Here is a 24,993-nt window from a genome sequence, read left to right as displayed (position 1 = left end):
TTGAGCTCTGTCAGCTTGAACTGATCTGTCTATTTTCCTTTGACGTGTCTTATCAATAAGAAAAATCCACCCACAGTACTGTCACTCACTTAGTTACTTTTTGTTTTTTCACATAAGCCTGTAAAAAGTCTAGAGAGATCCCAGAAGAGCAGCAATTTCTGATGTATTGAAGCCAACACATCTGGCAGCAACAATCATGCCAAGATTAAAGTAAAAAATATCACATTTTTTCCCATATTCTCATATATCTGTATCACTGCTTCCACTTCTACATGTTTTATGTAACAGGCCTTACTTTCATAACCCCCAGCTCAGACAAAACTGCTGTATTTCTTGATTCAATCAAAGATACAAGACAAAGACATGCTAAGGCTCATGTTGTTTGTTCAAAACTGCTTGTGTATAACTTTTCTAACTCTTTTAAATTATTTTCCATTATCTATTGGGTCTATGAAGAAATGTAGATGCAAATGTAAATTGACATACTAGTCTGGACTTCTCTGGGAGAGCATAAGTGATGCTCTCCCAGAGAAGTCCAGACTAGTATGTCAATTTAGTGGTTTTTGTGTCTCAAAAAAGACACAGTTTTTCAGCCTTACCGCCTTGACATTATGTGATAAATTAATCTTTGGTCTCAGAGTTTGTAAGCCATTGCTTTTACACTAATTTGATATGCCATGTAGATGTGTTTCTAATTCTTTGTGAAATATAATATTTTATTTTATTTTAATTGCATTTGTGTTTCCCTACCTAATAATGTTTGCTTACCAATCAGTGAGTGTCTTTCATAAGAATATATTTTAAATGTATTGGAAATGTTATTATATCTGCTTCATATTTTTATTATTTTCTTATAAAATAATATATAAGCTAAGCTATAATAGTGGCCAATTATGAATGACAGCTTATTAGTAATGCTTCCCTAACTGGACAACATTACACAACTCCGAAAAAGACACACTTATGGAAAAACAAAACAAAATCAAATAAAAATTGAGCAAATTTATGAAGAGTATGTCCATTTAGAAACAATGAAATCAACAAAAACAATTACAGTAAGTAGTATACTTGGGTCCATTCATTTTAGCTGCTAGGCTTCAAATCAATAGTTATAGTGCATAAGTAAAGCCAGTAATCCTGTACTTTTGATTTGCCTTCATGGCTTCTTGAATTTAAAAATCACATGTTCAACCTATTAGTCTACAAACACAGATGAATGTTTTAACAAAATGCTGTTTGATCTACTCCCTTTTCAGTAGAATGTTTTATGTAGGTTTTATTCCTCAACTGCCTGACACTCTATGCAGTTTTATGAAATTGGAAAATGATGTCATACTTCATCTATTTTTTATTGCATTCAATAATTGCTGTTCATTCCATTTTATATGACATAGTTTGGAATCAAGCTGTGTTTTTGTTGACTCCGAGACTCTGATATTCTAAATGAAATGCTAACAGACTATAAAGCGCTCTGACAATCTCTGTGTTCTGTTTTCAAATTGTGATTGGCACTGAAGCTGAAGGCATAATTAATTAACAAGTGATGCATAATATCAAGATGCATGTTTGTTTAGAATGTGTTGAATACTTCAAATGGCTGGAATACATACATACCTGTGTATATTGAGTGAATCCATTCAAAAGCACAAGTTCATGTGGAGTTAATCTTATATTTAAGTCTGTAACATAACGTAACTGCTTACTGTCATACATGTATCTAAGGTATTATTGGATTTAATTGACACATTCCATTGCAGATTATTATTAGAGGTAATATTATTGTTTTGTTGACTATTAGAATCTCACCTCATTAAGTGCCTAGACTAACCTATTATTACGTCACTGAATAGCCTGGTGTTTAAAAATTAGCTTTAAAGTCTGTAATGAAGACAGAAGAAGAACATTCAGATATTTTAGTTCCCTTAAAATGACTCCCTGACTTCTCTAGTTGACAAGCTCTCCCTCATTAATCCAAGATCCCAAAAAATATATCCCAAAATACAGCAGAGATTTCTTTGTTCTGTAAGTATGTATGTAGAATACCAGTATGATGACTTCATTGAGTGGCTTGGGGAATTGCTCCTCTGTGTGCAGTAAAATGGTTGACCTGCCCAGTCTAATTAGTGGGCCAGAATAAAGGGCAGCTTTTAAAGAAATGTGTTTGCTATGGTTCCTTGCATAAGCTAAGGGGTTCATGTGTAAGTCTGTTTATCAAATCCAACCTTTCAGTGTCTGCTGGCCCTTAATGCTGCTCTCCCTGCCTTTATGATTTGTGATGCTAAAAGGTCACACTACTATGCTTCAATTAATTTTGTCTTGTTTTATTTTGAGGTCTGCATGGGAGCTCCTGTTTTATTAGCGACTCATTAGTGGATTATGTTGTTAGTCGGCTGGTATGAAAATAGAACAGCATTCATTAGAGCTTAAGGGGTCCCACATCATTTCCCCTTGCTTATCATTTTCTGATGCAATGGATGATATAAGCACTATAATTGGGAAGCAGAGAAGATAAACATTTCTTTTCATTATCTGGCATTAAACATTTTGCAAATTGTGTTGCAGTTTTTCAGTCACAAATTCGATTCATTTAACATTTGTTTTACTCAGTCCAGAAAGTGACATTTGCGGGCATATATAGAGTTTGGAAATTGTAAAATAAATGTATAATATTTAGGGCTGCCAACACAGAGTATGACTCAGCATTAGCTTTTTTTCTTACATCTAGAGTTGTATTTATAATTTATTCATCAGTGGCAACCTTAGTAGAATTTTTTTTTTTTATATGTTACATGATGTTTTGATTCCTCAAAAGCAATAATTATTTGAAGCATTAAATGTGATATTTAACAATAAATAATACTTTTTGTCAAAACGTTTATACATTTATACAATATACAACAGCATTGTTTTTGTAACTGCTAGCATTGTATTATCAAACTGCTTAAATAATGTAATAATAATAAACATGCAAATGTTTAAAATTAATTTAATTAATTAATTTAAATTAGTTTTAAAACCATTATTCAGCTCAATTCATCAGGAGAATAAAATATTCAGATTAGTGATATTATAATACAGTATGTACACCTTGTTTGGTGTAAGGTTCTGACCTCCATCCTTTTCCAGTCAGCACTTTTCAGTTTTGGAAGACTGTTTTCCTGAACCAGTTCTGGAAGATTTAGCTTTATGATTATACATTAAGATTTATGATTATTTAAGATTAAAAATTAGTTAGTTCTTTGTACTTTGACTTTCCTTTCAAGTACTTTAGTCTGGCTACAATCAATAAAGCTCAATAACAAGATCACATTTTTAAACCCATATGCCCAAAGTTTCTTTCCAAAACTCTTGGTATGAAACCAGGGATTTCAGGCTGCTCATTACATGGGCAGTGGTGTGTTTTGCCGCAGGCTGCCAAGCTCAGGAGAGGCATGACATCATGAACAACGTTCCACCTTCTGTCTCCTAAGATGTTGTCATCAGTGAAGAAGTACAGTATGTGACAGTATGCTAATTGAATCTCGTCTAGTTTATTTTTAGACCTGATGACCTGTTCCTTTTCTCTCTCATCTTGATGTCAGTGTAATGAGTCACAGGAAAAGGTATAATATGACTTTCTTAAAATTACTTTGTATAAAATCCCTTGGCTTGAGGTATCTTTGTTGCTCGGTAACAGACACATTTTTCTTTAATTAAAATGCCAAAAAATGGTGATAATTAAATCTTTCACAGAGAAATAAGTATTGTGAATATTCTGTGTTAATTAGCATTTTTGCTAAGTACTTCATGTCTCCAGGGCGTCTTGAGTGACTGGCAGAATAATAAGGAAATGTCAACATCCTCAAAGCTCTTGAATCAATTGTGGTGTTGTAAATAGGTGACCAGTTGGGTGTGCACTGGAATTATATGAACATTTAGTTCTTTAGGAACCACAAAGTGGACTTGATTCAATCAATGGGGTGCACATCAATTTACACCTGTTTTTTTCTGTCCATTTCAGGGTCACAAGGAGAAATGTTTATCTGTCTCAAAGCAATCCAAAATTTTACTTTCACACTGTTCTATCCTGCAGTTTTTAATTTAGAAAGAGTGTTTGCTAGAACAGCCTTGAATTATTTAGAGGTATGATTATATTAAGACTGACCAAATATCAAATAGTATAATAAATTTGGTATCAGCAAGGAGAACACAGATTTGGGAAATTACTTCTTGGTAGAGACGCTACTCTCCTGAATGAATGCACTGCCTCAACAGCTACATGCTATCAAGGGAAGTAAGTTGTGATAGATTTCTCAGAATTTCAATAGGCCCTAGGGAACTACCACTGACTGTAGCCAGTGCAATAAGAATTCACATGGCAAGCCTGACAAGGTCTATCACATGTTGGAATAACAGGGTGAAATAGTAGACCATATAAATACGCATTCATGGCATTTGGCAGACACCCTTACCCAGAACGATTATGATTATCTCATTTATACAACTGAACAGTTAAGGGTTGCAAAGGAGCAGCAGATTGGCAGTGATTGAATTTGAAGTCATGACCTTTCAGTTAAAAGTCCAATATCTTAATTACTGAGCTACCACTTCTACCAATATATACAGTATATACAGTATATATATATATATATATATATATATATATATATATATATATATATATATATATATATATATAGTATAGTATTATTTTTCTTAGTAATAAGTAATACTGATTAGTTACTTGTTTATTACAAATCTGAGGTTGTATACTTGCCAAGAGTTTTACTGACTTAAAATCCCTCTGCTCTCCTTTTGATCTTACATTCAATATGTAGTCTAGAATAATATAGTTAGGCATGCTATTTACATAGTATTCACCAGAAAAGCATAAATGCCTGAATATGAGAATATAAGACACAATGTCTCCACCTTGAATCAAACCTAGCCACACAACAGACTCTACTATGGATATGGATCATACAGTAATATGGCCAATCAGACAAAAGCTGCAATAAAGCTAGTCCAAATGAAAAGCTTTCAGTTCAATACAATGGAATGACATTCCTATAGATATATTTGACCAAAGTTAAATATATCTATATTTAACCAAAGTTATGACAAATAGTTTTGTAAACTCAGATTAGCTTATGCCATGCTAGGTTGGTTAGGGTCCCCAGTGTAAAGCTTGATTTGTGCATTTAGATTTTAGCCCTAGTCAATTCAGTCACATTGTGGGGCTAGAATTTTTACTTTAAACAGAAATATGTCTTGTAGCATGTACAATGAATCCAAACAATTTGCCATGCCCCTCAAATTGACTAAAATGTACACAATTAGCAAAATAAAAACCCACAAAAACTTATTTTTAGGTTCATGTTAATTTATTCTTTCAACAACAAATTCAGACTTCACAGCTAAAAAACAAAATTAGACATTCAGATCCATTTGTGTTTAAACAATCAAGCAAACCAGGCCTGAGCTACAAGAAACACCTGTTATTGTTCAAACAAAAGGAGCAATGTTTTAAATTGTTTACCACATTTACATATAAATATCAGGAAAGAAATTCAAAAATTTCCATCTGCCATCTCTCAAATGTAAAGCGAAATCAAGATAATTGCCTGTTCTATATCTGCTGCTTGACGTACATTTATCTGAACCATTTGTCTGAGGCCCAATCTCTTCCGATTATAAAACCCAGAAGATGTAGCATATGTGCAGTATTTATAGACTGAATTTTTAATTAAGAAAGAGTAATGTCTCACTGAACTATTCCACTTGGAATTGAAAAAACAAAATTCTTACTGTAATCTCTAGTAATAATCTGAACACCTAATTAAAATGAATTTAATTAATTAATTAATTAATTCATTAATGTATTTATTTTTTTACGAAACTTCATTTGCTTCTGAACAGATTAAGCCTGTGAACTATAATTGAAACAAACCCATCAAAGGAGTATGTGGGCCCTATATGTAGAGCCTTTCTGAATTGTTGTCTTAACCTGTATGTATGTTTTCTCATCAGCTCACCTGGGCTCAAGAAACAGCCCAAAGTATATTTAACCCATGTGGGCATGCTGAAAGGATATTACAGAATGTTTTTAAATATTTTACCTTTTCTTTAAAAAATAAAAAAACTCTAGAAAGTGTATCTAATGTTGTTGTTTAATGTTGTTCTATGTAATTTTTATGACTATTTATTTTTAATCTTAGATTACTTTGTATAATGACCTATTTGTAAAGCATTTACAGTGTAGCATGCAGTGTAGCATTTACACCAGTTTGTGAAACCCTGGCATTAGCCTCTGCATTTAACTAAATACAGATTGACATGGGTGATTCAATGCTACTAGCACTTTATTTTGTTATAATGCACATTACCATTTTTTTCTGCAGCTGCACCAAACAAGGGGAAATGCAGGTGTTGGAAAAGAAGGAAACATTCTGCTGACAGTATAGCATGAAGGAAATGGCATGAATAGTAAATAATGTTCTTAAGTGAAGTCAGCTCTTAACACAGGACAGGCAATCATATCAGATCATCATATTTCCTTCAAATATGACTAGAAAATGCCATAAAAATAGTAATAAAAAAACACAAAGCATTCAAGACTTGTGAAACATGTCATCTTGCTTTGATTAATCAAAAAAGCCTTTATAGTTTGTCATATCTCTTCTTATTAATATGTTTTGAAACGAGATTACTGTATGTGATGAAATGCTCACATAAATCAAGCAAATTCCATTAATAATTGCTCAACGATTTTAAATGGGTTTTTCTGATTTATGTGAAAATGACGTATGACCAGGTATTGTATATTCAAACCTGAAAATACCCGATAAAACTAAATCAAACTGGTATAATGAATGTCAGGGTACTCTTCAAAATGCAATGTGTTTTTATGTAAACAGTGGTACACCAGCCTAGTGCACTTGCAGTTTTTGTTGGCATGACTAATTATAGCCCTGTTTTTGAGTCTAGGATAGTACTGGAAAGTAGCGCTTCTGACTGCAGTCATCTCTGCATGATATTCTGAGCATGATCTCTTCGATGGCTTATACTTTGTGTTTTAGAGGGGAAAAGTACAAGATACTCTGTTGAGAATGAAGATAAGATGATGCTATATTAATCCCCCACAGGGGAAATTCAAGAAGTTTTACACATATCCCAGCTTGTTATCAAGCTGGGGTCAGAAACAATACAGCACCACTGGAGCAGAGAGTTAAAAGTCTAGTTTATGAGCCCAACAGTAAGACTTGAACTCCCAACCTTCTTATCAGTAACCCATAACTGAAACTGTTGAACCGTGACTCGTTTGATCCTGGGAGAAACTGGGAGATACTTGGATACTGGGATATAGGGAGAAATTTGTTTTTAGGCAATGAACGTAGTCAAAGAGAAAACAGGGCGTTGACTTAAATAGAAACCCATTCACTCTCTCTCATCTAAGGATAATGAACTGCAGCCTGTTGATCCTAGCATATTATCCTGCATAGAACACATGTATCCATTAAAGAAGATTTAGTTTATTATTTTTTTGTCCTGCACTTCACTATGGGGTCACATTGATCTCTATCTTTGTTAGAACACTTGGAGTTCACACAGTTTGGACAATATGAGAAGAAACATAGCTAGCACTTACAGTGATGTATAAGGCATCACAATAATCTTAACTGATGTGAAAAGCATCAAACCAATTATGTTAGCACTTTTTAAGCAGTCATTATTCTACTTAGGCTTTCTCCTTAAGGTTTGTTGCCAAGTAATCTGTGCATAGAATAGCATAGAAACAGGGCCATTTGTGTCTGAAAGAAAATAGGGGAACAAATGAAAATAATAAAATGGTACATCCTCCATGTTAAAGGTTGTGTTCAAGAAAATATAAAAGAGTATTAAATGGAAGAAAAAAAGACTCTGCAGACTCATTGTCCTGACATTTTTCAAAGAAGCACTTAAAAATATCACTAGCCACAAAGCATTGAGGAGAGTAGAGGATGAAAATTTCCTCCCGGCTTTCTGGGGCAGGTACATACTTTGGAAGGCCATAATCCTGGTTATCTCTGGAGAGACTAGGTGAGGTTTAGATGTGTGGATGATTTTTTTATTTTTTTTTTGTCTGAAATGTTCCCATAAGTATAGCAATTATTCAGCAGTTTTGAACTTGTTGGAGAAAATTGCCAGGAAAGTTTTTCGTACAAACCTTAATAAAAAAACAAAAAAAATATTAATCTTTCTGTAGGTGTTAACATAGCATTAATTAGCTGCATTAATAATGATGTCAGTGGAAGGTTTGTGCATTTGCATCTTAGTGCTGACACTCAGCTGAACCATTATCTGGCACACATAGCCTTGATAATCATCTCCATAGCAACTCTTCTGTTTCTTCAAAGCTCACCCAGTCACACGCTCCAATCTGAATCAGTTTGTTGCTGTAATATACAAGGCAAGACACCAAATTCAACTGAAATAAAAGCTGTAACAGACAGGTCTAAAGATCCATTAACAATATCTTTTTTATTAACAAAATAAAAAAAAGAATACAAAATTCTGTTATAACGGTAGCTATGGTCAAACAGAGAAAAGCACATGTCAACAGTCAAAATCAAAAGGATGGTAATCATAGTATACATGGCTAAGAAATTACTCATACACAAACATTGGTAACAGTTTGCCACTATGTAATATGATGACATTATTTTCAAGGAGTAGGAGTAACCTGAAAGTCCTAACTCTGAAATAGGCATTGGGACTGGGCATGGCTTTCAGGGGACTTCTGCTAATGGAGTGGAGTAATCTCCCATGATGTTGCCACATAAGGTCTAATTTAAGCAGAATCATACTGTGAACATGGGCTAGTGCTAAAATTTGCTTATATCACTGAATATATGACACATCATATTTGGCATATTTGGACACACAGTGAGTGTGTTCTCTAGGGGGCAGTGCTGCATGATCCATACTAGATTTTAAAGAACTAATGAGCAAAGAGGAGCCAAAACAATAGAGTTTGTATTTTACTGTTAAAATGCTGGTGCAAGTGAATTCTCTGCAACAACTAATCACTTTTCTACATTCAGCAGTATGAGCAGCTTTTGTGTAACAGCATAAATTTTTTAATTATGTTTAAATCCACCATTCTATTTATCATGAAATGATGGTACTTTAGTTTGACTTACTGGGTTTTACATCACCTACATTATATCTCCATTGGGGGTCTGTTGGGTGAGAGAGAAGGTAATGTGTGTGGTCCTGCAGGGCTTAACTGGCCATTATAAAGAACAATAGCACAAGACTAATATTATATTCACATACAACACAACATTACAATTGTAGTTTTCCATAAATAAATACATTATACTATATGATCACATTTCTATATGCGAAGCAAAAACAGAGTGAAAAGAGATTTGCTCATATTAATTTTTCCCAGATGTTTATCGCAAAAGTTGTAATAAAGAAGAAATGTTATTGAAGACACTAGTCTCAGAAAATAAGTGTTAATATGTCTGAGATAAAGTAATATGTCTAAGATAAAGTTTTTACAATCTGTTTTATCTCTTTAAAAAAGAATACACTTTCAGCATTTATAAATCTAATTTTTAAAAACGTTTGAAATGTTGAAGAAAAATGTATTGTTTGCTCTGTTATTGTCAGACTGACGAACAGGACGCGGAAGCGGAAGCAAGTCAATCATAGTCGATTTATTTCAAACAAAACAGTTCAAAAAGCAAAACACTCACTGCTGCCGAGGCGAGAAAACAAACAAAGAATGTCCGCTCGAGACGAGCAATCCAAACCAAAACCTGGAGTCCGAAACGAAAGTAAACGGCAGCGGCTAAGAGTAATCCATGGGGAAAACGGAACCAGCGGGGAATGCTGGCGGTCGAGCAGCCACGGGTATCACCAGCATGACAATACAAGAACCGACAGCCTGTGACTCGAGAACGTGAGTCTATATAGTCTGAATCCTAACGAGTCACAGCTGTCGGTGATCGGGCAGGCACGGGATAATGAGGCACCGTGAGAGCTACTGAGGGGGGCGTGGCAGGGTGCATCTCTGACAGCGGCCGAGGGGGGCGTGGCAGGGGAATCCCTGACAGCTACTGAGGGGGGCGTGGCAGGGGAATCCCTGACAGTAACCCCCCCTCCAGGGGCGGCACCCGACGCCCCAAAACCCACCAACGCCAGGCGGGCCGGGCACTCTGAGGAAGGCCTCCCAACCGACCCGGGACAAAGGAGGCCCTGTGAGCATCGCAGCAGAGCAGGGAGGATCGGAAGGGCCCAGGGCACAGCAGCCTTCTTGGCGGGATCAGGAACGGCCAGCGACCCTTGAAAAGACCGGAAGCTGAGCGACGCCTCGGCGGAGACCAGGGGCCGAGCGGCGCCTCGGCGGAGACCAGGGGCCGAGCGGCGCCTCGGCGGAGACCAGGGGCGGCGGCGCCTCGGCGGAGACCAGGGGCGGCGACGCCTCGGCGGAGACAGGAGGCGGCGACGCCTCGGCGGAGACAGGAGGCGGCGGCGCCTCGGCGGAGACAGGAGGCGGCGGCGCCCTCGGCGGAGACAGGAGGCGGCGGCGCCCTCGGCGGAGACAGGAGGCGAGCGACGCCTCGGCGGAGACAGGAGGCGGCGGCGCCTCGGCGGAGACAGGAGGCGGCGGCGCCTCGGCGGAGACAGGAGGCCGAGCGGCGCCTCGGCGGAGACAGGAGGCGGCGGCGCCTCGGCGGAGACAGGAGGCCGGCGACGCCTCGACGGAGACAGGAGGCCGGCGGCGCCCTCGGCGGAGACAGGAGGCGAGCGACGCCTCGGACGGAGACAGGAGGCGGAGAGACAACCTCCTGGAGACCTGGAGCGGAGAGACGTCCTCCACGGAGACCAGGAACACAGAGGCACCTCGGCAGGACGTTGAACCGCAACGACACCTTGTAGGGCCTCTGGAGAGCCTTGATGTTGATCCGGGCGACACCCTCGGAGGGCCGCTGGAGCGCTCTGGCGTTGACCGGGCGACCCCTCGGAGGGCCTCTGGAGAGCTCGGACGTTGAACCGAACGACACCTCGGAGGGCCTCTGGAGAGCTCTGCGGCGTTAGGGGACCTGGAGGCCCGACGCCGCCTCTGCGGGACCCTGAGGCCCGACGCCGCCTCTGGGGACCTGGGGCCCGACGCCGCCTGCGGGGACCTGGGGCCCGGCGCCGCCTGCGGGGACCTGGGGCCCGACGCCGCCCTGAGGGGACCTGGGGCCCGGCCGACCTGAGGGGACCTGGGGCCCGGCCGACCTGAGGGGACCTGGGGGCGATCCGTCGACCTGAGGAGGACCTGGGGGGGCGAGCCTTCGCCCTGAGGAGGACCTGGGGGCGAGCCTTCGCCTTCTGTGGAGCCCGGGGGCGAGCCGTCGTCTTCTTTGCGGCCAGGCGGCGGTACGACGTCCCCTTCGCGGCCAGGCGGCGGTACGACGACCCCTTCACGGCCTGAGCTCTCTGTGGGACTCTGGACCGGGAGCGAGCTCTCTGTGGGACTCTGGAAACACTGTGGCGTAGAGGCGCGCTCGTGGAGACACTGTGGCGTAGAGGCGCGCTCGTGGAGACACTGTGGCGTAGAGGCGCGCTCGTGACGGGTCTGTGGCGCCTCGGCTCTCTCGTGGAGACACTGTGGCGTAGAGGCGCGCTCGTGGAGACACTGTGGCGTAGAGGCGTGCTCCTGGAGACACTGTGGCGGAGAGGCACGCCCACGGGAACCTCGAAACAGGGCAGCACGCTTGTAGATGTTCTGTGGCGGCACGGACAGCTCATGGGAATGCTGAGATGCCAGGGCGCGCTCGCAGACGCTCGGAGATGGTGCAGAGCGTCCACGAGAACCCCGGAACACAGCAGCGCGCTTGCACTGACCCAGGGGCAGGGCCATGTGTCCGTGGAAACCCAGGAACTGAGCCTCGCGTTCTTGGATGCCCAGGGATGGAACCGAGCACCAGTGAGAATCCTGGAACGGAGCTGCGCGCTCTGAAGAACCACGAAATGAAGCCGAGCACCTTGGAGAGTCCTGGTACGGAGCCGCGCGCTCTGAAGAACCACGGAACGAAGCTCCTTCCTCCTCAAAGGGACTGTCGTGAAGATCCGCCACCTCCATCCCACACATCCCAAGAAGAAGCTCGCAAAATTCGGCGAGTGAGCCGAAATTGCCCCCATTGGCGCTCCATACCCTGCTGGTTTTGGAGAGAGCATCACCAGACAGGAGAGAGACGCAGAAGGCGATCTTGGCTCTTTCGGAGGGAAACTGGGAAGAATTTTCCTCCACATAATCGCCGATGTTCCTCAGAAACCCGCCCAATTCTTCTCCTTTCCCGGAGAAGCGAGCCGGAAATCCCCTCGCGCTCGCGGAGGGGCGTGGCGCGGCCGCGCTTTCATGCTCCGGCTTCTGTGGCTTTGAGCCGCGAGAAGCAGCTTGGAAATCCCGGCGAAAATCCGAGGCGGGTTCGCTGCCGCCCATCGCGGCCGAAATCGCGGGAGGCGATTCCGCCGGTTTTGGTCGGTTCTTCTGTCAGGCTGACGAACAGGACGCGGAAGCGGAAGCAAGTCAATCATAGTCGATTTATTTCAAACAAAACAGTTCAAAAAGCAAAACACTCACTGCTGCCGAGGCGAGAAAACAAACAAAGAATGTCCGCTCGAGACGAGCAATCCAAACCAAAACCTGGAGTCCGAAACGAAAGTAAACGGCAGCGGCTAAGAGTAATCCATGGGGAAAACGGAACCAGCGGGGAATGCTGGCGGTCGAGCAGCCACGGGTATCACCAGCATGACAATACAAGAACCGACAGCCTGTGACTCGAGAACGTGAGTCTATATAGTCTGAATCCTAACGAGTCACAGCTGTCGGTGATCGGGCAGGCACGGGATAATGAGGCACCGTGAGAGCTACTGAGGGGGGCGTGGCAGGGTGCATCTTGGCCGAGGGGGGCGTGGCAGGGGAATCCCTGACAGCTACTGAGGGGGGGCGTGGCAGGGGAATCCCTGACAGTTATTTAGAATTTTATATTATTATTAGTGTTTTTATTTTTTTTATATCGTTCAGAATTTTGATCAACCTGCAGAAGAAATATTAATATGCTTTATATATAGGTGTGCATGCAGACTAACTTCTCCAATAAACAATCTTTCTTTTGATGCATTGCAAGCAAATACTCATGACACATAGTAAGCTCGTTGGAGGACTATGTGCTAGCATGTCCATGCATGACATGATCCTCTCTCATCACAAAGCAAAAGTGTCCACACTGTGTTCACATAGAAATATTTACTTGGTGAAATGAGTAATGAAATACTGAAACATTTCTTTATAAGGGGATAATTCTATACAGGTTGATACAGAGTTCCGTTGCATATGTTGCACACACTGTATATAAAAGCGTTCTTTTGCACTCTCCATATAATTTTGTACACGTACATAACCTTTTCATAAACAATGTATACAATATCTCTACATTGTATATAATCGCCTCCCCGTGTACTGTTTATTTATGTCTCTGTATACTTTAGTTTTATTCATATTGCTTATTTCATATTGTTAATTCATCTGTCATTATTTATGGGTATCATATATCATAGCCTTACCAACCTGTACATATGCAAATATTTTACACTGCTACCAATGCACTTCTGGTTAAATGCTAACTGCATTTTGTTGCCTTGTAATGTAACTTGTGCAATAACAATAAAGTTGAATCTAATCTAATCTCATCTAATCTAATTTGGTTTAATTATCATAAAGGGACTAATGAATCTTAATTTTGTGAAGGCAATTTCAGCTCTAAATTCCTGTTGACACGCAGACCATCTGCCATGGAATTTTTGGTGTTTTACTGCCCTTTTCTATGGTAGACTCTAGAGAGGTTTTATGGTTCTTTGAATCTTTGGCTGCGGAACTGACTGAAGTATAGATTTAGATCAATGACTCTTTCATTACTTCAGGAGATTTCTGCAGATGCACAGTTTGGCAGTGTGAGTTCCCTATAAACTTTAGTGATGTCATGTATGATCTCCAAGCAAAATTTTTGAGGACTGCGGGTTGATTGTATTTGTTGGTATTGATGGACCCTGTCTTTAGTCTCAATAAAGCATTGTTTTTAATGTTTATATACCCTTCTTCTTAAATCATGGATAAATAATAGGTCTCAGCAAGTTCTGAGATACATACTTCATTCAGTTCTATACAGTATGTCAGTCTTTTAAGTTTCAGTCTCATATTCAAGATTAGAGAGGATTATAAATGAATATTTTGCCTTCTTTAACCAATGCCTTCCTTGTTCTAGGGCTGTTTCACCGTTTTTAAGGCTGTTTCCTTACTGGAGAAAAAGGCAAAAAGCTGTGTTTCAAAAGTCCATAGTTCAAGAGTTTTCTTGGCTTTCTATTTCCCCTATACGATTCTCGCAAGTACTTTGACATGAAAGGCAATAAAGGATTAGGGATTGCTGCATTATTCAGCATGACCATTTTTGGTTTACCCATGAGAATTGAGGTTAGGGGTACTGTCAGCTGATTTATTGTAAAAACCACTAGTAGAATTCAAAATACAGAATGGCTTGAGAAAGCAACTGCGATTCGAGTGTAGATAAATTTAATAAATTGCTAACCTAAACAAATACAATGAAAGAATAATAAGTCTTAAATAAAATTGATAATTATTAAAAAATTTGATACAGGTACATAAAGAAAGTCTCTTTCGAGGGTCCCTGGCAGCCAAGGAAATGTCCCCTTACCATGCAGCTCCCCGTGAGCATTGTTCATTGCTAATTTGGTAGGAGATGTTCCAATATTGAGCAATGGCCCACACAAAGGGGAGTAGGGGGGATGACACTTGCTATGAGGTCAGAAGGGGGAGCAGTATTCTCAGTGAAGCTTTGGTGGGAGGGTGTTTGATACTGGGATTTGGGTTCTTCATGTGGCCAAATCTACACCGTGAAGCAAGTGGACTGAGTGACATCCTCGGTGGAGCAAGGAGGCAGTGTGATTTCTTGATCCAAACATAAAGTTGGAGTAACATCTTCAGTTGAGCAGGAGATGTCCTCGGCAGGACTGGGAGAAGGAAAGGTGTTGTCACCATGGCAGGGTGGCAGAGCTACATTAACAGTGCCAAGAATGGCAGAGTGACTTCATCAGCTGGGCATGGAGTCAGCACAACTTACCTAGTGGGGCAGGGAGGCAGGGCAATATCCTCAGCTGGACAGGGTGGGAAAGCAACAAACCTCAACTGGGCATGGGGCAAATTGATGTGGCATATGGAGGCAGAGTACCATCCTCAGGGGGGTTGAGAGGCAGAATCATGCCCTAAGCCGGAAAGCGATTGTGGAACATTGTTCGGTTGACAGGCTCCTCCATAAAAAAAATCCACTCCTGGGTGGCTCTAATCATACAAATGCTTGCTTTTAATTTCTGAACAGCAAACAGTTTTTTTTGTTGCATCAATATTTTAATGTCTTTCATTTTGTAAGATAATAATAAGGAAAGAAGCATTTGCAAATGCAGATGCACTTTAAGTGTGTTATGTGCAAGAAAGTGCTAACACAACATATTCAAAGCTGGGGCACTAATTAGACCATAGAATATTAAAAAAAATATTTTTACTGTCGATAAGTGGTAATAAAGGATGTCTTACATTCATGTAAATCTCTGATAAATGTAAAACATTTTTTTCCCGTTTATCCATACCTTTGCAATGTGTAATTCATTTAGGGTCAGACACTCCAACTTAAATTTTTTTTTTACATTTATATATTAACTCCATTTAGTCTTTCATCAATATATTTAAGTTTGCTTTCTCACTAAGGCTTTTGTTATATAAGTTCAAATTTCAAAAAACAACATTTACAGATCTATGATGGGCATTTCAATTCAAATTAATTATTTTTTTAATTTGTATAGCGCTTTTAACAACGAACATTGTCTCAAAGCAGCTTTACACAGATAATGTGGTGATAAAAATAATAAGAATGTTCTTTATAATGTTCTTTGATGAGCAAGTCGGTGGCGACAAGGAAAAACTCCCCGAGATGGCATAAGGAAGAAACCTTGAGAGGAACCAGACTCAAGAGGGAATCTATTCTCATCTGGGTGGCACCAAATGTCCATTCATTACAGATAAACGATGTTGAGGTGTGCAGTGATGGTGATCAGATGCAAACTGTAGTCCTGAGTCACTGTTGACATCAACTACAGTCCAAATCCAAATCCTCAAAGTTCCTGTTCTTACTCAGAGAAACCATCCCCATTTGGCTCCCAAAGTTCAGTATTCTGACTGTTTACTTGCTTTATTCAGGTTTTGCTTGGAGCTTCAGCAGTGACATATGGTGAAAATGCTGTCCTCCAAAAATTCCCAGACTTTCTTTTCAGACTTTTCAGAATGTTTAAACAATTATTACTTACCATTGTTGCATGAAATGGACTTTAATATTACTCGAAAGTTAATTCAAAATAAAAATGATGTGTTTGTAGTCCTGGAGTGCTCTGCCTTAAGGCATCATTGTGCAGTAATGGAAACTAGTGATACAGGCAATTATATGAAAAAGCCTTTTTTTTATTTCTGAAATATTTAAAAAGAGGGGCATCAAATGTGTAAATGAGTATGTGAATGTGTATATGTATTTGGCCATGGGACAAATGAGCATCCCACACATTTGTTCTGGGATAGTCTCTGGGTCCACCATGAACCAGGATAAATGAGTGAATAGATTAATAATGGAAACAGCCAAGCAATTTGAGAATTGAAACCAGTTTGACAAAACAGACCTGTCCAGCCTGCTTTTGTTTTGTAATAAAAACCAATGAGGGGCTACAGGATCTCTTTAAATGTGCAATAAAATGTATATTAGTAATAAACTCAAGGATAGTATGACACATGTCAGTCACAAAGAGAGTGAACTGCCAGCCAAATAATATTTGCTGAGCCTTTAGCTATTGATGTGCTTTTAATCCCACAGAACCGTTACTGTAGTACAAACTAATGAAAAAGTTAATGCTGGCAATAATAGAAATGTGTCAGAACACACAGTGAATTGTAGCTTAGTGTGCCTGGAGCACTCAGAGCATCCATGCTGACCCTTTGTACACTGGTAAAAATGGCAAGAAAGTCTGATCCATGGAGAATCTAATACATGGTGAATATCAACTTACAAAACATAAAGGATCTGCTGCTAATTTGCTATCTTAATTCCAGAGAGCACTTTTCAGTGATCTTATGACTCTTAAGCCTTGATGGGTCAGTGGCAGAAAAAAATCTATACAATAATTTATTCCATCAGCAAGTGGACTTTGTACCAAGATGGAAAAAGATGCTGGATGCTGTAGCCAAAACTCAGCCACTAAGAACACATCTCTACTTATTAAAGCAGTAAGTCAGATGTTCTGAACTAGTTTGGAAGCAGGTGCACCTCAGGACCGCTTTAAATATACTGACTGGGACATGTTCAGAGAAGTTATGACCTGTGGCGAATTCAATAACTTGGAGGAGTACACATTATAAGTGAGTTGCTGAATGTAAGTACCTAAATCCTTAAAACTGGCAGTTATCAACCCCCTAATTAAGAACCCTGACCTTGACCCATGTCAGCTATAGGCCAATATCAAACCTCCCCTTTATCTCCAAGATTTTAGAAAAACATTTTTTTTGTAGCACAGCAGTTATGTTTACATCTACTTTGGAATAACATTTTTTTTAATGTATAAGTGAGGATTTAGGCCTCATCATAGCACAGAGGCGGTGCTAGTTAAGGTGTCTCTTTACTTGTTCTGCTCGACCTTAGTGCAGCTTTTGACACCCTTGATCATACTATCTTGCTTGCTAGACTTGAAAACGTTGTTGGAATCAAGGGAAAAGCTCTCTTCTGGCTTAGGTCTTATTTGACTGATCACTATCAGTTTGTTAATGTAAATGGTGAGTTCTTCACACTTTCCGTGTTCCGCAAGGATCTGTCTTAGGCCCACTGCTTTTCTCTTTATATATGCTGCCTCTGGGTGAAATTATACATAAACATGGTATTTGCTTCCATTGCTATGCTGATGATACACAGCTGTATATTTCAGCAAAGCCAGATGAGAGAGATCATCTTAACAATGTTGAGGAGTGTGTAAAGGACATTAGACAGTGGATGCTTGATAACCTCCTTCTGCTTAACTTGGATAAGACGAAAGTACTTTTACTAGGAACATATGCAGCTAGAACTAAACTTTCAGATTACGTAGCATCTCTGTTGCTGGTTTCTGTCTCAGTGTGTACAGCAGTCAAATACCTTGGTATAATTATTGACCCTTGTCTTTCCTTTGAGGCTCATGTGAATCATTTTACCAGGATCGCCTTCTTTCACCTTTCACCAATATTGCTGTTGTTACAGGATGTATAAAAACTAATTCATGCTTTTGTTACATCTAGATTAGACTACTGTAATGCTTTACTGTCTGGGTGTTCAAGTAAGTGCATAAATAAGCATCAGTTACTTCAGAATGCAGCAGCAAGGGTCCTCGCTAGATCTGAAAAATATGACCACATCGCTTGACAAAAAAACAAAACATGACTTTTCCTGCTCCTCCTTTCCACTTCATCCAGGCCTACCTCTGGATAGTGTCCTCTTCGATTGGAGGCCACTCTGTGCAGCTGGGAATGGTTTGTCATCGATGGTTTTATGGAATTCCAGAGTAAGAACGGGAGCTTTGAGGATGAATTTGGACTGTAGTTAATGTCAACAGTCTGCTACACTGACTCAGGACTACAGTGATCACATCACTGTACCCTGCACCATTGTCTATCTGTAATAAATAGACATTCGGTGCAACCCAGATGAGGATGGGTTCCCTCTTGCGTCTGGTTCCTTTCAAGGTTCTTCCTTATGCCATTTCTGGGAGTTTTTCCTTGCCAGGGACAAACTTACACTTATAAAGAACATCTTATTCATTTTTATTACCACATTATCTGTGTAAAGCTGCTTTGAGACGATGAATTGGATTGAATTAAGTAGCTACATCGGCAAGTTGATAATGTCACTGTCTCCAAGATCATCAATAAATGCCACAATATAAAACTAAGGATAACTGTGGGAAGTGCATGGACTTGCAGCAAACCAGACTTCCCTTTCAGGGCAGGTGATAAGGTAGCCCTAAGAACAAAGAGAGCCAAGTTGTCCGAGCTTTTAAAAAGTCAAAGCATGCACATGCCCAGAGAATCCACAGCCACTTAATGTACACACAGCTCATGTGATAGGGCATCTAAGCCATCACTAATTACAAGACAACATCACCTATCTGTGAAAGTGACTTCTTCCTTCCAGATGCATTGAACAGCTCCTACAGTATACTCTGAAGCATAGAACGATGTGATGGCGGGTAAGACCACCAGTCCTTCCAATGACCAGGTGCTTTGTTTCTCCACGGCCAATTTGTGGAAAACTATAAGCAGCGCCATCCTGCGAGTGCTCCGAGGATGTGCAGACCAGCTGGCAGATTTTTGCACTGACATTTTTTTACATTTCTCTAGGTGGCACTTCAAGGCCACTATCATCATCCCTGTGCTGAAGAATATATCTCATATGATCATGAAGTGCTTTAGAAGGCATGTCATGAAGCTTTTCAAGACCCTACTGGCCCTTTCACTGGACCCACTGAAGTTTGTGTATTGGACCCACTGAAGTTTGTGTATTGTCATAAACACAGACAACACCATCTCCACCACATTTCACCTGGCCCTCCCCCATCTGGAAAACAAGGACACATATGTTTGAATGCTTTTCAAAAACTTTAGCTCAACATTCAGCACCTTTATTCCTCAGCATCGGGAAGCTGAGCTTCTTGGACCTAAACACCTCTACCTGCATCTGGATCCTGGTCTCTTCTTGACTAAGAGACCCACATCTGTAGCCCAGATCTGACTGTAGCAATGCACAAGCTCAAAACACATAATTAAGTTTACATTATTGTGTGTAGGTCTCAGCATGCATTTATACATTAGAAAATTTTGTTTGTATGTAGACTGTGTAGGCTGTGTCTGTCTGTGTTTACAGAATATTTTATACATAAGGCCTCTAGAGATACAGACTCAAGAAAGTCTCAAAGTATTCAGTCATCCCCCTTGAGAGATGCTGCTTCACAGATTTGTGCTGCTCACAAGAAGTACTAGCAAACTGTCAGTCCTGAAATGAATGACAACTGTTAGGAAAACACCATAAAAGGAAGACATTTACAGTTATCAGTTTTAAACAAATTTCTTATTGGCTTTCACTGTTTACACATACCCTCTACTTTATAAAGAACATGCCTGCTCACTCATGGAATATTAAACTATTTGGCAACAACATTGTACATAAAATCATAAGTGAAAAGGTAAAGCACTTCAATTATTTTTCACACAAATTTCAGAATGAGAAAAAATGTATCTCAATATTGACTCTGGCATAGTAATTTGTACCAAATGGGCTGGTTTAAGTGTTTCAGAGCTGAGATTTCCAAACACAGCACACTTTTTCTGTCAGGCAAGAAAAAGGATCCAAGGCTTCCATGGCACAGGCTCAAAAAACTGGACATCTAAGATTGGGAAAACATTCCCTTATTCTATGATTCTCAGTTTCTGCCTCAATACACAGATAGTTGGTCAGAATCGTGCATCAACAGCATGGATCCATGAACCCAACCCACCATGAAACAAAGGTTCAGGCTGGTAACAGTATAATGGTGTTCTGGGGGTCCTACCAAATTCCTAATAATGTGGCTGTCATTCCATTTGCCTGATCTGGTGCCCTACCTCTGGATAGTGTTCTCTTCAGCTGGAAACCACAACCAGGATTGCCTCACATGAACAGCCTAAATATACATAAGGTTACTGTGGCGGGTAAAATCATTAACCATGAAGATGGATTTAGACTGTTATTAATAGAAGCAGTTTGCTACAATGGCTTAGAGTTACAATTGCTAAGAACAATTCACTCAAACCTTAATTAAAGAAGAGTTAACCACTGAACTAATATAAATTAATAGAAAGTGCCTGTCAAAAATCACAGAGTTTTATCATTTTTAATGTTCAAGTTCAAGGTTCAAGGATTTTATTTGTCAATGTCACCATATGTGCAGACATACAGAGGAATCGAAATATCTTTTCTCTCTCATCAACTGTTTATTTCTTTTGAGAGACACATGCATATTTCTTTTGTTTAAATGCAACAAACTAAGTATTTTAATGAAACGACGATTTACTTTGACCAAACAAATATATAAATGTACAGATTTTCAACTTTATTTTATTTGAAAAACCATCCCTTAGCATGACAACAGCTTTCCACAATCTTAGCATCCAGCCAGTGATTGCCTCCAAACATTAAGCTGATATACTTGCTATGCCTGCTTACTAAAGTGTTCTTTTTTCTAGTTGGATATTTCTTTCTGACCTCCTGATCCAGTTCATCCAAGAGTGATTTGACAGGATTTAGCTCCAGTGACTGGGCTTGCTATTCCATGATAGATACCACTCCATTGTTTGCCCTTACAGAGAATAAATAACTCCTACAGAGCTCGGACATATGTTTCAGGTCATTGTCTTGTTGTATAGTGAAGTTGGATTCAGTAAAATGTAACTTAGATGGAATTGCATGTCATGAAGTATGGAATGGTAGCCATTTTGGTTCAGTATTACTTTCACCCAGAATAAATTTCCAACCATCCATTTAGCTTCCACCGCCACATCTTCTCTACTATACTTTGGCTTACATAAATTCATCTCTTTGAGGCAAAAAAGTCACATTTGGACTTATCTGTCCATCTTCCTTCCAGTTATTTACTGTCAAATTTTTGTGCGTTTTTGCTTTTTACATAGCTTGTTAAATATAAGCAAATGGAACATGCATGTGTCTAAAAATCTATAAAAGACTAGGTGTTTCTGAACTTTTGACAGGCACTTTGGGCTACTTACAGTACATTCATAATGATAATTAAATCTAAATCTTTGTAAAAAAAACATCATATTAAAGTACAGTAGAACAGTGAAAAACATAGGCATGGTTATATGGTCATTCTTAATCACATTTTTTAGGTCAATTAGTTGCATTTTTTTTTTTTTTGTTTAAAATATCACATCCATAATACTAAGATTCTGTTCTGCATATGCCCTGCATACATCATGTCTATGGCTATTAAGATTCCCCAAATATGTCCTTTATTTGCTGCAAAGTGACAAGGACAGAGAAGTTCACAGCTCAGTTTTTTTCACATTTCTAAAAAGCCTGACATTTCACCGGCAGTTGAATGTGAATATATAAGAATCCATGAGCATCTGACTGCCAGTGACTGCTGAACAGCCTCATTACATTTACTCTCTTTGATTTTGAATAACAGTATATCTATCATCAAACAGGAAAAATGCCTTCATTAGTCACATATACATTACCAGTTCTGTACAATTCATTTCTTTTCATTTCCCAGCTCTTTAAGAAGTTGATGTCACAGTGTATGGACAGCTCTACGGTTGCTTGCGGAAGAGGCAGCTTGAACCCCTGACCTTCTGTTGTGTAAACCAGTGCCTTTACCAGTGCCCTATCTGACCTTTACCAGTGCCCTATCTTCCAAATTGCATTTGGAAACTGAAAGGTAACAGTAGGATTGGTCTTTGTTGGTTTATTGTATTGTAAGTATCTATTGTTTTCAACATTTTAAATTATGCTGTTTGTGATAAGTCTTCAATATTGAATGGAAAATATTACTTTAAAACATAACCATTTTTTTCAATTACAAAGCTGCTGCTGTGAGAGGCATTTTTTATTTTCATTATTCATTATGATCATACTAATATAGTATAGAAACATTTTACTTTTGAGGATTATATGTATGTGTGGAATTTTAGAATTTACAGTACACACCTTACTAAGGCATCTATTTTAATGCCTATTTCCAATCTCCCAGGGCAGCTGTATCTCTCTGACACTCATATGTATACTTCACCTAATAGATTTAGCCAGTGCAAACATGTTTTGGGCTCAGGAATTCCCAATTCCAATTCTCAAAGATAATCCTTTTTTTTTTCTGTGATGTTATATTAGAAAAAAGATCATATCCAGGATGATAATGATGATGTTACTTTTTAATTCAAGGCATTTCTACTGTATTACATCATGATAATTTGAAGACAAGGCTAAAGCAACACCCTGTAAGCAGCATGCATGTAAATGTTATAAACATAACCAAAATTGTGGTGTAGTGCAAATAAAACTTTGTCTGGAACTGACACTACACGAATTGTAGTGACACGCTTTAAAAAATAACGAGCAGAAGGAGTACTATTTAAAGCCTTATGTGGGCACAACAAACGGAGCCTAGATAATTCAGTGGAGCAGTAGAACTGAAAACAATACCTCCCATCATGTATTCCAGTGAATAATTAAATGCCACAATTGTATGGAATCTTTATTATTAATGTCACATTAGTGTCACATTATTGTTTACTGTGGTATGAGGCAAGTGTGCTACAGTCCATCTCTGCCTGTTTGGTACAATGACGAATGCACATCTAAATGTCAGTTGTCACAGCAAAAGAGCAGCTCAACAGGTTACATGAGAATGAAAAGTGTTGCTCAGGACAACTCACCTTTAAATAAAAGGTGTGTAAAATTGTTTTGTTTTTCTGTGAAAGTTGTAAAGTTGTAACTATTTTTTTTTGCAATACTAGCAGAAAAAAAATGGTTATTACATGACTGAGAAAAAAAACAAAACAGCACAATTAAAGAAAGAATACACACTGAAGGACATGGACACACATCATTGATTAGTGCATTCACTCAAAACCTGGGAGAGATTTAGCAATCCTTAATTGTTTAGGTTTTGGTGTTGCATTATGATAATGTCTATAACAATAAAATAATAATGTGACAAGTCTAATATAGATTTGATCAGCAAAAGTCAGCCTTTGTAATAAATGCACTATGACATTATGTTCTTCAGTTAGCATAGGTGTGCATGGTCAAATGCTAAAATGACAGCAAATTAGTGAGATACAGAATGGTAAATGTGTTGCCACCTGCCCTAGAGAGAGATCAGTGGTATAATTGAATGACCCCCATTATGGCCCTCTGGATGGCACTGGGCACTTGCGCTCTGTCACACTTAAGTTGCATGTACTGACTGGGCTGACATTTTAAGATGACATCTGTGATGAAGGTCTTCATTAGCGTCTAGCCTTCTTCCTCCTGAGTTGAACAAAGTCAATGAGGTGGAAACTTAACATGATTTACACCAACCTCATTTTATAATGTAATTTTCAATCATTTAAAAATTTTAAAGCCCTCACAGTCAAGTTCTTCTAGTCATAAATTAAGGCATGCTGATGCAAATTAGAAACCAAAAGGGGATAGAGAGAAAGAAAAATTTAAAAACTTGATATTTTTACTCTATAGTGAACATCATAATTTTTTAATTGGACAAATGTCTTTTTGGAGGGGTCTTTTAGAGCAAAATTCTGCACCCTAAGCCTGTCATGTCAATCTTAAAATTGCTTTCCGACTCAATTCCCAGAGCAAACTGTGGACTACAACATTAGCCCCTGGTTCCTTCCTTAAGCCATATAAGCTTTTCCTTGCTACAGTTTGCTCAATAGGGACAAACTTACAATTATAAAGAACAATCTTAATTATTTTTACTACAGCTTTATCTGTGTAAAGCTGCTTTGGGACAATGTCATTTGCTAAAAGCACTATACCAATCAAAAATTATTTAATTAAATTGATACATCTGGTTTTATTCTAAAACACACCCTATAAATAAACATCCATTAATCCCCAACCCTATACTGAATTTTGATAATTGATCTGGCATGTTTTTGGCAAATATTCAGTGGTAGTGGCAGCTTGGCAGTGCCAGGATTAAAACTCATGATCTTCCAAACAGCGTTCCAACGTCTTGACCACTTCCCAATTCCCAATTCCTATTGTGTCCTTCACCATGTTCATCACAGCTACCTAGATATTCGGTTAACCGCAGCAACCACCTGTTATGTTGAGT

At 39.4% G+C, this 24,993-nt stretch overlaps 1 protein-coding gene across 2 annotated transcripts in view; it reads left to right on the top strand.

Annotated features, from left to right (window-relative positions):
• Positions 1-24,993, top strand: part of drp2 (dystrophin related protein 2) — a 187,963-nt gene that overhangs the window by 11,393 nt on the left and 151,577 nt on the right. Inside the window, exon 2 of one of the 2 annotated variants that reach the window (XM_046848815.1) lies at positions 22,426-22,590. The exons of the other annotated variant lie outside the window; for it this stretch is intronic. The gene's annotated coding sequence lies outside the window, so the exon portion shown is untranslated. The remainder of the gene's footprint in view (positions 1-22,425; positions 22,591-24,993) is intronic. 2 annotated transcript variants of the gene reach the window in all.

The sequence above is a fragment of the Silurus meridionalis genome, chromosome 5 (assembly GCF_014805685.1).
Source record: "Silurus meridionalis isolate SWU-2019-XX chromosome 5, ASM1480568v1, whole genome shotgun sequence".
NCBI lineage: Eukaryota > Metazoa > Chordata > Actinopteri > Siluriformes > Siluridae > Silurus > Silurus meridionalis.
Note: the sequence above shows the minus strand (reverse complement) of the source record. Positions and strands in the feature narration are given on the sequence as shown.